This window comes from Lycium barbarum, chromosome 1, assembly GCF_019175385.1.
Source record: "Lycium barbarum isolate Lr01 chromosome 1, ASM1917538v2, whole genome shotgun sequence".
Lineage (NCBI taxonomy): Eukaryota > Viridiplantae > Streptophyta > Magnoliopsida > Solanales > Solanaceae > Lycium > Lycium barbarum.
In genome coordinates this window covers 9,268,442-9,280,966 of record NC_083337.1, presented here as the reverse complement: position 1 = coordinate 9,280,966, position 12,525 = coordinate 9,268,442, and the positions used below count along the sequence as shown (strand labels likewise).

General features: G+C 34.9%; 1 long non-coding RNA gene across 1 annotated transcript; it reads right to left on the bottom strand.

Moving 5' to 3' along the window:
* Positions 1-10,874: 10,874 nt before the first annotated feature.
* LOC132631367 (uncharacterized) lies at positions 10,875-12,364 on the bottom strand. Its single transcript, XR_009578837.1, has 2 exons — positions 11,804-12,364; positions 10,875-11,409 (listed from the first exon to the last, which is right to left on the bottom strand). It is a non-coding gene; the product is annotated as an uncharacterized LOC132631367 (long non-coding RNA).
* Positions 12,365-12,525: the final 161 nt, after the last annotated feature.

Sequence of the window (12,525 nt, the reverse complement as noted above, 5' to 3'; positions counted from 1 at the left end):
TGGCTGGGTAAAAGGCTTGTTATTGATGGTGTTTCTCCTGTTTCTTGCCTGTTGTTGTAGTTGTGTAGCTGTGATAACACCTTTGCCTCTAAACTTTAGACCAGGAGGTTTAAATCTAAGATTAATATTGACTGCACTTGTGTCTTTCATAGGCCTTCCATGACTCACAACTCTCTCACTTGAACTATCAGGCTACAATTGACATAAGAATATATTAGATTAACTTAACAAAGTGCTAAATGCTAAATTGTAAACCATGAATCCTTACATTAATGACAGTCCTTCCAGTTGTTGGGTTTATGTAGAATCCAAGTCCTGCATTTTTAGGCCTTTTCTGTTGCAGAACTTGATTCACCAATTCCTCTACCCCTTTTCAACCCAGCAGATCCTCCTCTAACAGCAGTTGGAGGAGGTGCATTTGGAAATGCTCCATTGCCAACTCTAACAGCAGTTCCTGTTCCTCTCCCCCTGCCCCTGTTTGCATTTGATGGACCAGCTTCTTGACCTGTTTGACTACATTGAGTTGGTGCATTGGCTTGACTTGAAGATTCTCCCCTTCCACCCTAGAAATAATATCAAATGTTAGGAAAAAATACAACATGAATAAACTATTAAAACTGAAAGGCTAATCATACCCTTGTTACTGGACAAGACTTTTTGTTATAGCCTAGTTGGTGACATGTTGAACATCTCATCTTCACTCCTTTTCTGGACAGCTTGCCATACTTCTTTTTTTGGTTCATCTCTGTCCTTTTTTTTTTCTTGGGTCTGCCTTCATTACTTTTGGTGCTGAAGGCTCAATCTTCATGTTATCAGTCTTAGGCCTCAATCTTCACGTTACCAGTCTTAGGCCACATCTTCATATTGGGGAGTGGGTCAAAAAAGTATGAATATGCCTTTATAAATGTCTCCTTTCTATACCAATGATCTACATAATTATATGGTTCATCCTCTAGATGATAGCATGCACATATTTCATCTTGGCAGGGGATTCCTCTTAACTGCCATCGTCTACAAGTGCATGTTTTGTTTCTTAAGTGTACAATGAACCTATATTTATATTACTTAACCTCAAACCCTTCTAGCCCATTCCACAAAACTTGGCATTTGTTTGACAACTTCTTGTTTTCTTCCAACATCACCCTTGCCATAGGTGATGTCACACCCCATTTTAACCGGGTTGAAGCGGAGTACAACATTTTGGTGATTCTTGTTTATTTTGTTTTAAGGAGTCGCCACCTAATTAATTTAACGGTGAATTAGGACACCTAGAGGTTAACTAAGGTAAAGTTAAAACTAAACCTCCGTTAATAGTCTGCTTAACCAATGTGATTCTAGGTAAGGGCTCTATATTATCCTAAAGGGAAGGGGTTAGGCATCCTTTAGAATCCGTTAACTTACGGTTATCCGACCAAACTTAGGTTAATTAATTTAGAGTAAATATAATGCTTAAATTTTAAAATGGTTCACAAATGTTGCTAAAGTTTTAAAAGGAAAATAATATTAGTGAAAATAAGGTTTACAGAAAATATAATATAAAAGAAAACTTTAAATGCCATTTTTAGAATAGGACTTATGAATGTCGCTTAGATTTTAAATGAAAATATAGTAAATGCTATTCGTAGACGAGACTTGATGAAAATATGATACTTTGCCCATAAATAATAGCTTTTGAGAAAAGATTTAGCAATTTTGAACTTTGGATAAATTATGTTATGTGAATGTAGCAATGTGGAAGAAATCTAGGCTTATAAATAGAATTCAAAAGGAAGTGAGTTTTCTTTCTCCTTTTATTATTTCTTATTAATTATGCTTAGCTAAAAATATGCATGATTGATTCAAACTTAAAGAGTTATCTATAAAATATACTTTAGTTTATACTTGCATATTAGCAACGTTTTGAAACGTTTGTGATAAAAATATGATTCCCTTTACTTGAAGTATATAGTCATACCATTTTGCAAATTAATCATTCCCAAATAAATAAATATTAGACATTTAACATGAAAAAGAAGAGAAATAAACTTATGGAATGAATTGTTAGTCTTTCTTAAACTAAATTACCCATTACTAAACTAAACCCCACTAATATACTAAAGCTCATCTAAGTTAAGAGAATAAAACAAGATAAAGGGTTAGTTGCATAAATACAAGTTAAATGCACAAAAATAAAATAAAAGAGGCCAACAATATCAGATGGGCCAGCCCATTTTGAGACTGTTGCTGCTATTTTTTATTTGGGCTTTGACCCAGAATTCCACTTTTATTTCTTTGGCTGCGAATAGGCCTGATGGGAAATGACCTGAGGAGATTACGTTGGGCTTTTAGCCCAACACCGAATGCGGAAGAGGAACGAGTCCTCGGACTCGTACGCGAGGTTCATGCATAAAGAAAGATAAGAAGGATTAGTATGCAATCAACGAATAATGTTAAATGTATGAAATATAATCTCAAAACAAATCCGCAGATTATGTATATCCTAATCTCGTGCATGTCTAATCAATAGCAAGAGTAACAGCATCCTTTGACTGGGAAAGATACATCACCAGTTCTACTTCTTTATACTACTGGAAATCAAACAAAATAGAAGATAGTATTTTTTTCACACAGAAGTAAAGAAAGGTGATTTCAAATAACAAACTAAAAAGTACTCAAATTTTAGTTTCAGATAGGACGTCGGGAGGAAAATACGCATTAGGCATGTTCATGTGACACTATAGCGACTATATGTAAGAATGAAGAATAGGTTCAGATTTAGTAGAAAGCAACATAAAACATGCAACTAAGCATATACAGGGACTGTTGTAGACTTAATCAAGCAAATCAGGCAGAGACTTAGGCGCCAACAGATGCATAGGAGTCTTAATAGCACATGATTGATGGCAAATGGGTTGTAAGTGATGCTTCGATAAATATATGGCCTTGGACAGTGTCAACATTCAAACGAATCATAAGCAGGCTAGCGACTAGGTAGAATGCCATCCTAGAGTTTATTAACATATTGAATTGTTATAATAAAATGTGTTATCAGAAGGAGAAATGTCAAACCAGAACAAGTATATGTTAAACTACACTCAACAATATCGGATAGCCACATTTAATCAACCACAGTAGCATCAGTATTTATTCTATACGAAGGCTGAACAGATGACATATTATGATTCAAGATGGTCCACTCACCATTGTCTGAATATTAAAACAGCAGCCCAAATAATCCCAACAGATAATTCAATGGAATATGACAATATCAATTTTTAGATTTCAACAAGTAGTACATAGAGATATGAACTTAACTGATCCACATAATATTCTTAAGGGATATTAATGAATGAAGACAGGACTATTCATAACAGAGAGTGATCATTCCAACATTCATTAAAGCCTAGACAGCATCTAGTCACACAAACCATCTCAAATCTTGATTATATTTAAGATCCTGGTTCTGTTAGCACAGTCCACATCATAACCAGAAAAACCTCCCAGGGTAATATAAACCAAACAGAGTGAGAATCAATTCCTAAAGTAAGAAATCTGGATACTTATTCCTTATCAAAGCAAACCTGTTAAACTATACACAACATCACATAGGTTTGTTTAACTAGTCAACTTCAATTCTAAAATGATTCCCTGAATTTGCCACAATTCACATACACACTATGTTTCTTTAAGTTAACAGTTTCTATTTTTGCACTTGAAACAAACTTTTGCTTCTGAATCTGGGTTTCAACTTGACCTTGGTAAGCCAATCCTTATTTTTTAAAGCAAATCTTTCAAGTGTACTTGAACATGTTATCACCAGTTTAATAAGTCATTACTTTCAAAACTCATCTTAAGCAAACAAAATAGCACATTTGTCAAGAAAGAAGAAGAAACAACAAATCTGTAAGCCAATTGAACCTTATGCTGAAACATACACTAACTCTTAGATTCTTGGTAAACATCTGACATCCTTTTGTGATAGTGGGAAAAAGCATATAAACTCTTGCTAGTGATATTAATTAGTTCATTAGTTGTATAACTTAATGACTCCTACACAGCTAATGATATGGACATAGTTCTGCAATTTGTAAGCCTCAAACATGCAAGATTAAGCCATTCAAGTAGGCAAATATGATCCTTGAAGCTGACATAGGCAGATAGCATATCATCTTCAAGGATTAATCTAAATTCAACTAATCACAGGGAAACCAAATCTGTACGAAAATTTACCAAATAATATCAGGCTTGACATAGATAAATGAACAGTAGCTAACTTGAGATGAACATGCACATTTTGCATTAGGTGTGACTAAGGTTAGGCATATACACGATTAAGCAACCAACAACTAGCTGAGCTTATCTAATAAATTACAAATTCAGTGCTAAAACAAGCATGTTTAAATGAGCTTAATCAAATGAGATGGAAAAAGATTAATGCATGCAAACGCGATTAACAGGTCATCCAATCTGAATCAACACCTGATTAGTGCAATGGCATACCCATCAACAATGTAAACTTCAAGCACCGGGTGAATCTAAACTTGCCTATAAAGCTAACATACTCACAGAATTAAACTAAACAGGACTGCTTATGCTTAATTCAACCAAAATAATTCCAAACGAAACTAAAACGAAACTAAAATACAACTAAGCGAACAAATCAACAAAAACGGTTTCAAACACTCGGACAAATACTAAAATAACTTAAATGAAGGAGATTTACCTTCTTCGGGTGCAGCGAAGTGGGATTCGAGCTTCCGATATACCTCGAAACACTTCGAAATTCGAAATCGTGTGTGCTCAAATTTGAACGAACACTCGAAGCAAGAACAGAACCAGATTTGATATTTTGTGCCGATATCGAGAAAATTGAAAATCGATGTTTTAAAGAAGAACTGGAACAATCAAAGACTCGTATTTTCAAGGGAAATTTTGATGATTCGAGGACTTTGATTCTTGGGGAATTTCCTGAACCCGAAAATCCTCTTTTTCTTTAACGATTCCACTCCACCACTATTTATAGGGTTCTTTAGGTTTTTTGTGTTTTGGAGAAGAGAGAGAGAGGAACGGGGGACAAGACATGGTGGAGTGGAGGCGGCAGAGGGGAGTGGGGGTGTCAGAGAGGAGAAGTGTGGTGGCAGTGGCAACGTGGGGGACAGGACATGGTGGAGATGACAGCGGCGTGGGGGGGGGGGGGGGGGGGGGCAGGAAAGGATGGGGGATAGCAGTGGTATGGTGGAGGCGTGGGAGAGAGAAACAGTGGGGTGGCGATGGGGGCGAAGGGAAAGAAAGAGGAAAGGGGAAAAGGGAGGCGCGGCGGAAGGGATGGGGAAAATATGAGGGAAACCCTAAAAGGGTTTCCTTTGTTAAATGAAAATCCGGGTCGGGTCGAGTAAATTCGGGTAGTGGGCTGAATATTGGGTTAAAATAATGGGCTGGGCAATTAAAATATGGATTGGGCATTAAAATGGACTGGTAAAAATAAAATGTGGATTGGTTCTGAATTGGTTCGAAAATAGTATGATTGATTGGGCTACTACATCTAAATAAAAGACCTATTTAAATAACTTGTGTTAAAATATTACTTAATATAAAATATGCAATTATTAGTGCTCAGATAAAAAATGGCGTTGTAATAGCCGTGCAATAATATTTCGAAAATCCACAGGAAATAAACGTTATTATTTAATTATGCAAAGATAAATGTGATGCGTGTGCGTAAGCTGGTAAAATGCCGGAATGATAGAATTGTGAATTATAATAATAATAATAATAATAATAATAATAATAATAATAATAATAATAATAATAATAATAATAATAATGATGATGGCTAGTAACTGCAATAGAATAATGAAACGCCTGTATTGATAAGAGGCTAATAATTATAGTAAAAACTACCAATATATATTTTATAATTTTCCAAAAATATTAGAAGCGTAAACAGGTATTTCGGAGGAGAGGCGGGACAAAATTGGGTGTCAACTGGTGAAATATCAGTGATCCATGTCTTAACAAATCTTCTCATTTCAACATGCCTAGTCATTACTTTATGCCTAATCTCTTCTAGCATGGTAATGATAGACTTATGCCTAATATCACACATATTGTTTTCAACTACATCACACTTAGAGAGTTCCCTAAAATAGGCTCTACACCAATGCTCTTTGTTACATTGAAATAAATCTTAACAGATGTCTTTTCTAAGTTTATCTAATTTTTCAAGTTCTTCCCTCGACTTTACCTCAAAGGAAGCTTTAGAGACCCTCCAGAACTATTTTCTTCTTTCTTCACCTCTCCATTTTTTTTTTTGCCAATTAACCCATATGTGCCTAGCACACTTGCTATGCTCAACATTTGGTAAAAGATCAAGAAGAGTGCTCAACAATCCCTAAAGTACAACATAGAAATTACAGTTAATATAGATGGAAAAAACAAGGTAAACGATGCAAAAACATAAAGTAATATTACCTTTTTTCATGTCTGACATTACTGTCAATCTATCTCCAAGTCCCAGCCCCAAATCATTGATTAGGTTCTGAATAAACCATGTCCATGACTCCTTTGACTCATTGTCAACGACAACCCAAGCAATGGGAAACATCTGCGGATTCCCATTTTTTCCCACAACCACCAGAATTTCACCTTTCCATGCACCTTTTAGGAAACACCCATCAAACCTAATGATTTTCCTGCATCCCTCCAATCAACCCCTTTTCATTGCATCAAAGCACACATAAAAGTACTTAAACAAATTCAGACCAGGATGATTTTATCTGTCTGTTTTCACTATACAAGTGTTTCCAGGATTACTCAAAATTATTTGTTCTGCATAATCGCAAAGTCTTGCAAACTCCTCCTTCCAATCCCCCATAAACTTATTAAGCATTATTTGCTTTGCCTTATAACATAGAGTTCTACCAACATACAACCTTAACTTATCTCTAACCAAGCCCTGAATTTCTCAAATTCTAATATAAGGTTGAGAAATGAGAAGTGATCCTATCTCTAAAATTTGTTGGCGAACTTAGAATTGCACATCTTATTCTTGTTACGTGGAGCGCACTTGTGAATTGGATGATAAGTTTTTACTATAAAATCCCTAGAATTTTTATCAACACTAGCATACAACCTAAAATTACAATTCTTAGACTTACACGTACACCTCACCTCCCTCCTCTTATTTGGTTTAAGTTTCAACTGAACATGGTATTCAACAACATAATTAGCTACTGCCTGCCTAAATGCTTCAACATTCTCAAATACCATGCCTAGCTCAAAAATACTTACAAAAAAATTTGGATCATACATTAATTTGTTGCTCTTCCTTCTACTTGGCAAATCAACACCAGATTCAGCATCCACATCCAAATCATCATCTGAATCTTCATTGTACACTTCAGCAGAACTATCAATATATTGCTCATCCCCTGCTAAGCATCCGACATATTTCAAAGACTTGTTCTTTCCAATGTTTTCAAATCCCCTATCTATTTTTCCCTCAGCTACAGGTACCTCTGCAGTAACAATTGATTCTACTCTTCTTGCTATTGGCTTTTTCAACTTAGTTCTCCTTTCATTCCTCAAAGAAATTAACTCTTCATCAGCTTCACTATCATCTCCATCTGATATTTTATCTAGATCTAACTCACCACTATCCAGAAATGAGTCTCCATCATCAGTATCGCTCTCTTCACCATCAACATCTTCAATATTCACTTCATCTCCACCAGTAGCAATATCCTCAACATTCACTTCATCTCCACTAATAGCAATATCTTCAACATCCACTTCAATAGCCTCTTCCCTCTTTACAATTGACAGGATCTTCAACAGTTGATCCTCTCTCTTGAACCTCTTCAACACTAGTAGCCTATTCTCTCTCTTTAGGGTTTTCTACGTTTTCTCCAACCCCGATATTTATATCCCCATTTGTTGCCCTAGATGCAACATTTACTTCATTTTCACCTAACTCTAACCCACAAATAAGACCAACAGGGCCCATCTCTTCCACAACCTCAGGGTTTTCACACACATGTTGAATATAAAAATGGACTAAATCACCATTTTTCAAGTCACTCACAATAGTTAACAATTCAAAATTAGTATTCACTTGGATAAATTGTTTACTAATCAAGTCTTGGTAAAAGAAATCACCCACTATTTTATATCTAAACCTTTTAGTAAAATACAGTAGTTCAAACAGAGAGAAATGGTCCTTATCAATATCAGCTATCTCCACATCCTTCTCATCTACGTATTTCGGGTTAAGGTCCATTGTAAAGTTACCACCATGATAAAATGAACCTCAATAATTTTTGACATATCTTCTTTTTAAGATTCCCAATCGGTTACAAAAAAAAAAAAAAAAAAAAAACCCTAACTCTGCCCGCAATAACAATAATACCACTATATTTTTCGACAATAATAAAGGCTAAAGCAAAACTTACCTTTTTCAACAAGTGCAACGTACGAAATCACCAAAAATTTTCACCTTCAAAACCCCCAGAAAAACAACATGTGCCTCAAGCTGGTGTTAGAGCACTTATACTTTCGCCTACTAGAGATTTGGCACTTCAAACACTTAAATTTACTAAGGAACTTGGGAGATTTACAGGTAGCTGTTTTGCTTTTTCTCAAGTCTTTTGGTTTGTTTTCTCTAACATGAATTTATTACTCCAACTGTTTTATTTAGTATATATTTAGTAAATTTTAGTCATGGCAATTCCGGTTTGGTAATCATTTGAACATAATTTATATAAATTGGGTCGGGTCAGGTTAAATAGGTGGGTTTCTAAAAGAACAGGATATTTTTAAATTGGGGCGGGTCATTTTATTCTGAGCTTGACGCGTGTGCCTCCGTCAAAATTAATGGTAAATTTGTGCCAAATATAAGGGGAGAGTATATTTGGACCGAATAAAAATATAACGAGAGAGGTATATTTGGACCGAAAATAAAAATATAAGGGAAGGGATATATTTGGACCGAAAATAAAAATATAACGGGAGGGGACGGAAAGGAAATATTTGGACCGAAAGTACAAGAAGAGGAATGTTTAAACTATTTTTGATAGTACAGGGGCATATTTGGCCCTTTTTGTCCCTTTTCCAATTTATACAAATATAAGAACTATTAATGCTTTATGTAAAAGAAGTAGGACTATTTTAAGCCAAAACCCAAACATAGTGGGACTAATTTGTACCTTTTCTTAAAAATATATAAAAGAGAAAACCGTAAACCCTAAAACCCTTTCTTCAGCCACCAAAATTGCTCCGTTTTTTCACTCTCTAATGGCGATATTAGTAAGCTCAAAAGCAGAGCTAAAACGCAGAGAAAAACAAGAAAAGAAAGCAAAATCAGGGGATTTGAATCATTAGGATTAAGTTCCAATGTATTCCGAGGAATTAAGCGTAAAGGGTACAGAGTTCCAACACCTATTCAACGTAAAACTACGCCACTTATACTCTCCGGTTTCGATGTTATTGCTACGGCTCGTACTGGTTCGGGTATAAAGGCGGCTTTTCTTGTGCCCAGCAAATGAAAAAGGAAAGAGTTGAAAAATGAAATATTTAAAACTACTACTATATGCCAACAACAGTAATATCGAAGGACTAGAAAAGGCAACTAAAATGAGAAATGAAAAATGGGTTGGGTTTTAATTTTTTAGTGGGTTAGTGGTTGGATCGGACAGCTGGGTTAAAATAGTTTAAATAGGTGAGTAGGTTTATTTGGGGGAAAAAGGGGGGAAATTTCAATAATGTACGATCTAGCATATAAAATTACATTTGCGTAGCCATATTTTTAAATTACACCCCGCATAACCATTTTTTCACAATATACAACATTATACAACAATATATAACTTTATACATCTGGAGTAGATAATGTATCAACCTTGTATAAAAGTGTATAATAATATATAGAGTGTATAATAATGTATAAGAGGTGTTTGTATCCAAGAAAATTCAATTGTATACAACAATATACAATATTTTTTCAATTGTATCATCACTTCTATTATATGCAAGGTACCCCCAGCCTGATGGAATCACATTTACAGACTTTTGAAGTGAGGGTACAAATTGGGCCATTTCGGGTAATATTACAAACATGGGCTATTTCGGGTTATTATTTTCTTCTAAATAGTCATAGAGGGTTATTTTCACAAAATAAAAATCACTTCGGCGTCACATAGAAAAATTAAGGGGTACATTAAGATTTAACAGAGTAGTTTGGTGTTTGGATTGACTTTTTACAAGAAGTTTATAAGCTAAAAGCCATAATCCATAAGTTGTAAATATCCAATTTTTGGTTTTTGACTTGTTATTGCCTAAAAGTAAGTGCTTAAAAGCATTTTTTTACTCTTTCTCAAATACTTTAAAAAATAGAAAAGAGCTTAAAAGCCAATAAACACTTAAAATAAGCCAATTTAAATACCCTCTAAGGGTAACTCTAATGGTTTCTAGAGTACAAAGGCACATATGATTTGAAAGTTGCATGACAATGACATATTTATCCAAAAAGTGTAACGAAAGGTAAATACAGGTTATTTGTGAAAGTACGGGGACAAAATCAAGAAAAAGAAAATATAAAATAGAAAAAGAAAAAGGGAAAATCGATAAATCACAAAACTAGGGGTGGTAATTGGGTGAGTTGGGTCAAATTTGGGCGGGTCAAAACGGGTCAAAACAACATACGGGTCAAGACCCAACTCGCCCAAAATTTATTTGGATCAATATGAGTTGGGTCAAAATGGATCAAATAAAGGGTCATAACCTAACCCGCCCAACTTGATCCTTTTTTCCTCCTTGGTTTCTTTCTCTTCAACTTTGAATTCACACCCTATCAACATAACAATATATCAAATTATATGTGTACGTGATATCGTGATCGGTTTAAGATCTAGTACGTAATTCATCATATGTTTATCAGAAGAACCTTTGCAAGTTAAGGTTGGTTGTCAACATAACTCACAGAATACCTCAACAAATTCAACTCATTTCATACATTTTCAGTACATTAAAAATCAAAGGTTTTTCCTCCAAAACATAAAATAGAATTACATAACTGCTATTTCTTCAATGTCTTGAAAATTTCTTTAGTTCAAGTGCCTCTTTCCATGTCTCCTACAACACTTTCTCAGTTCTTCTACATTTGCAAATCGACAAACAATTCACAGACTATGCCATCAAGCTTTGAACGGTAGCAGTAAGCCTGGAATAATCCCCATTTAGTTCCAGCCGTAGAATCAGCCAAATATACCTGACCGCATTCTTTACATTTTGCCCTCAACCTACTATCCGAATTAGTGTCAAGTGGTAACTTCCAAAAGTGATCCCATACCTTAGAAGTCTTCCTACATACACTTGTAGAGCGACTTCAATCGACTCTTCGACTTCATCTATATGTTCCATCAATTCTGAGGATTGCTGATATACAAGACAATCAAAACAAATATGAGCAAAGGACAATTCCAAGAGAATAAAAAGAGAAATAGCAATTCATAATCAGAACCAGAAATCAAAAACTAAAAATATATATAATCATGAAAAGCGGGAAAAGGAAAGGGTCACTGACTCACTGCTACAAAGAACATACTGGAAGCAAAGAAAAAAAAAAGAAAAACTCAAAGTATATTCGAAATGAAAATCAAAAAAGCAGAAAAATAAGAGATAAAGTTTAAATTTTCAGATTATTTTAGCAAGAAACAAAAACCCATATTAGAAAAATCATTCATATACATGATTATTAAGTTGAATGAAAATAGAATATAGTTGCTATACCTATAAGAAGCAACTATATTGTTATGATTAATTGCTATACCTATAAGAAGCAACAGGTTCCAAGCAGAGAGAGAATTAAAAACCAGAGAATCCATTGAAATTGAGAAAAAAAAGTGATTTAACCTAAGTTGAAATTGAGAAAAAAAAAGTGAAGAGGTGAAGAGAGATTTATAGTAGCTGAGGGCTAAATTGATTAACCCGTTGGGCTCTATTGAATGTCAACCCGCTGGGTTACACTTATTAAGCTCATTTTTGGCCCAATCTCCAGTGGGTCTTTTTGGGTTTAACCCAATATAACCCATATTTTATTTTATTATTAACCTAGCCCATTCAAATCTAAGTGGGTTGGGCGGGTTGGGCCCATTTTTGCCAGCCCTGCACAAAACCCAGCAAATTAGGTCCCAAAACCCTTTCTTCATTCTTTTCCTTCAGCCACCAAAAAAACTCTCGTTCTTCCCTCTCTAATGGCAATTTTAGTAAGCTCCAAAGCAGAGTTAAAACGCAAAGAAAAACAAAAGAAGAAAGCAAAATCAGGTGGATTTGAGTTATTAGGGTTAAGTTTCAATGTATTTCGAGGAATTAAACGCAAAGGTTATAGAGTTCCAACACCTATTCAGCGTCCGCTTATACTTTCTGGATTTGATGTTGTTGCTATGGCACGTACTGGTTCTAGTAAAACAACGGCTTTTCTTGTGCCCAGCAAATGAAATAGGAAAAAACTGAAAACTGAAATATTTAAAACTAATATATGCCAACAACAGT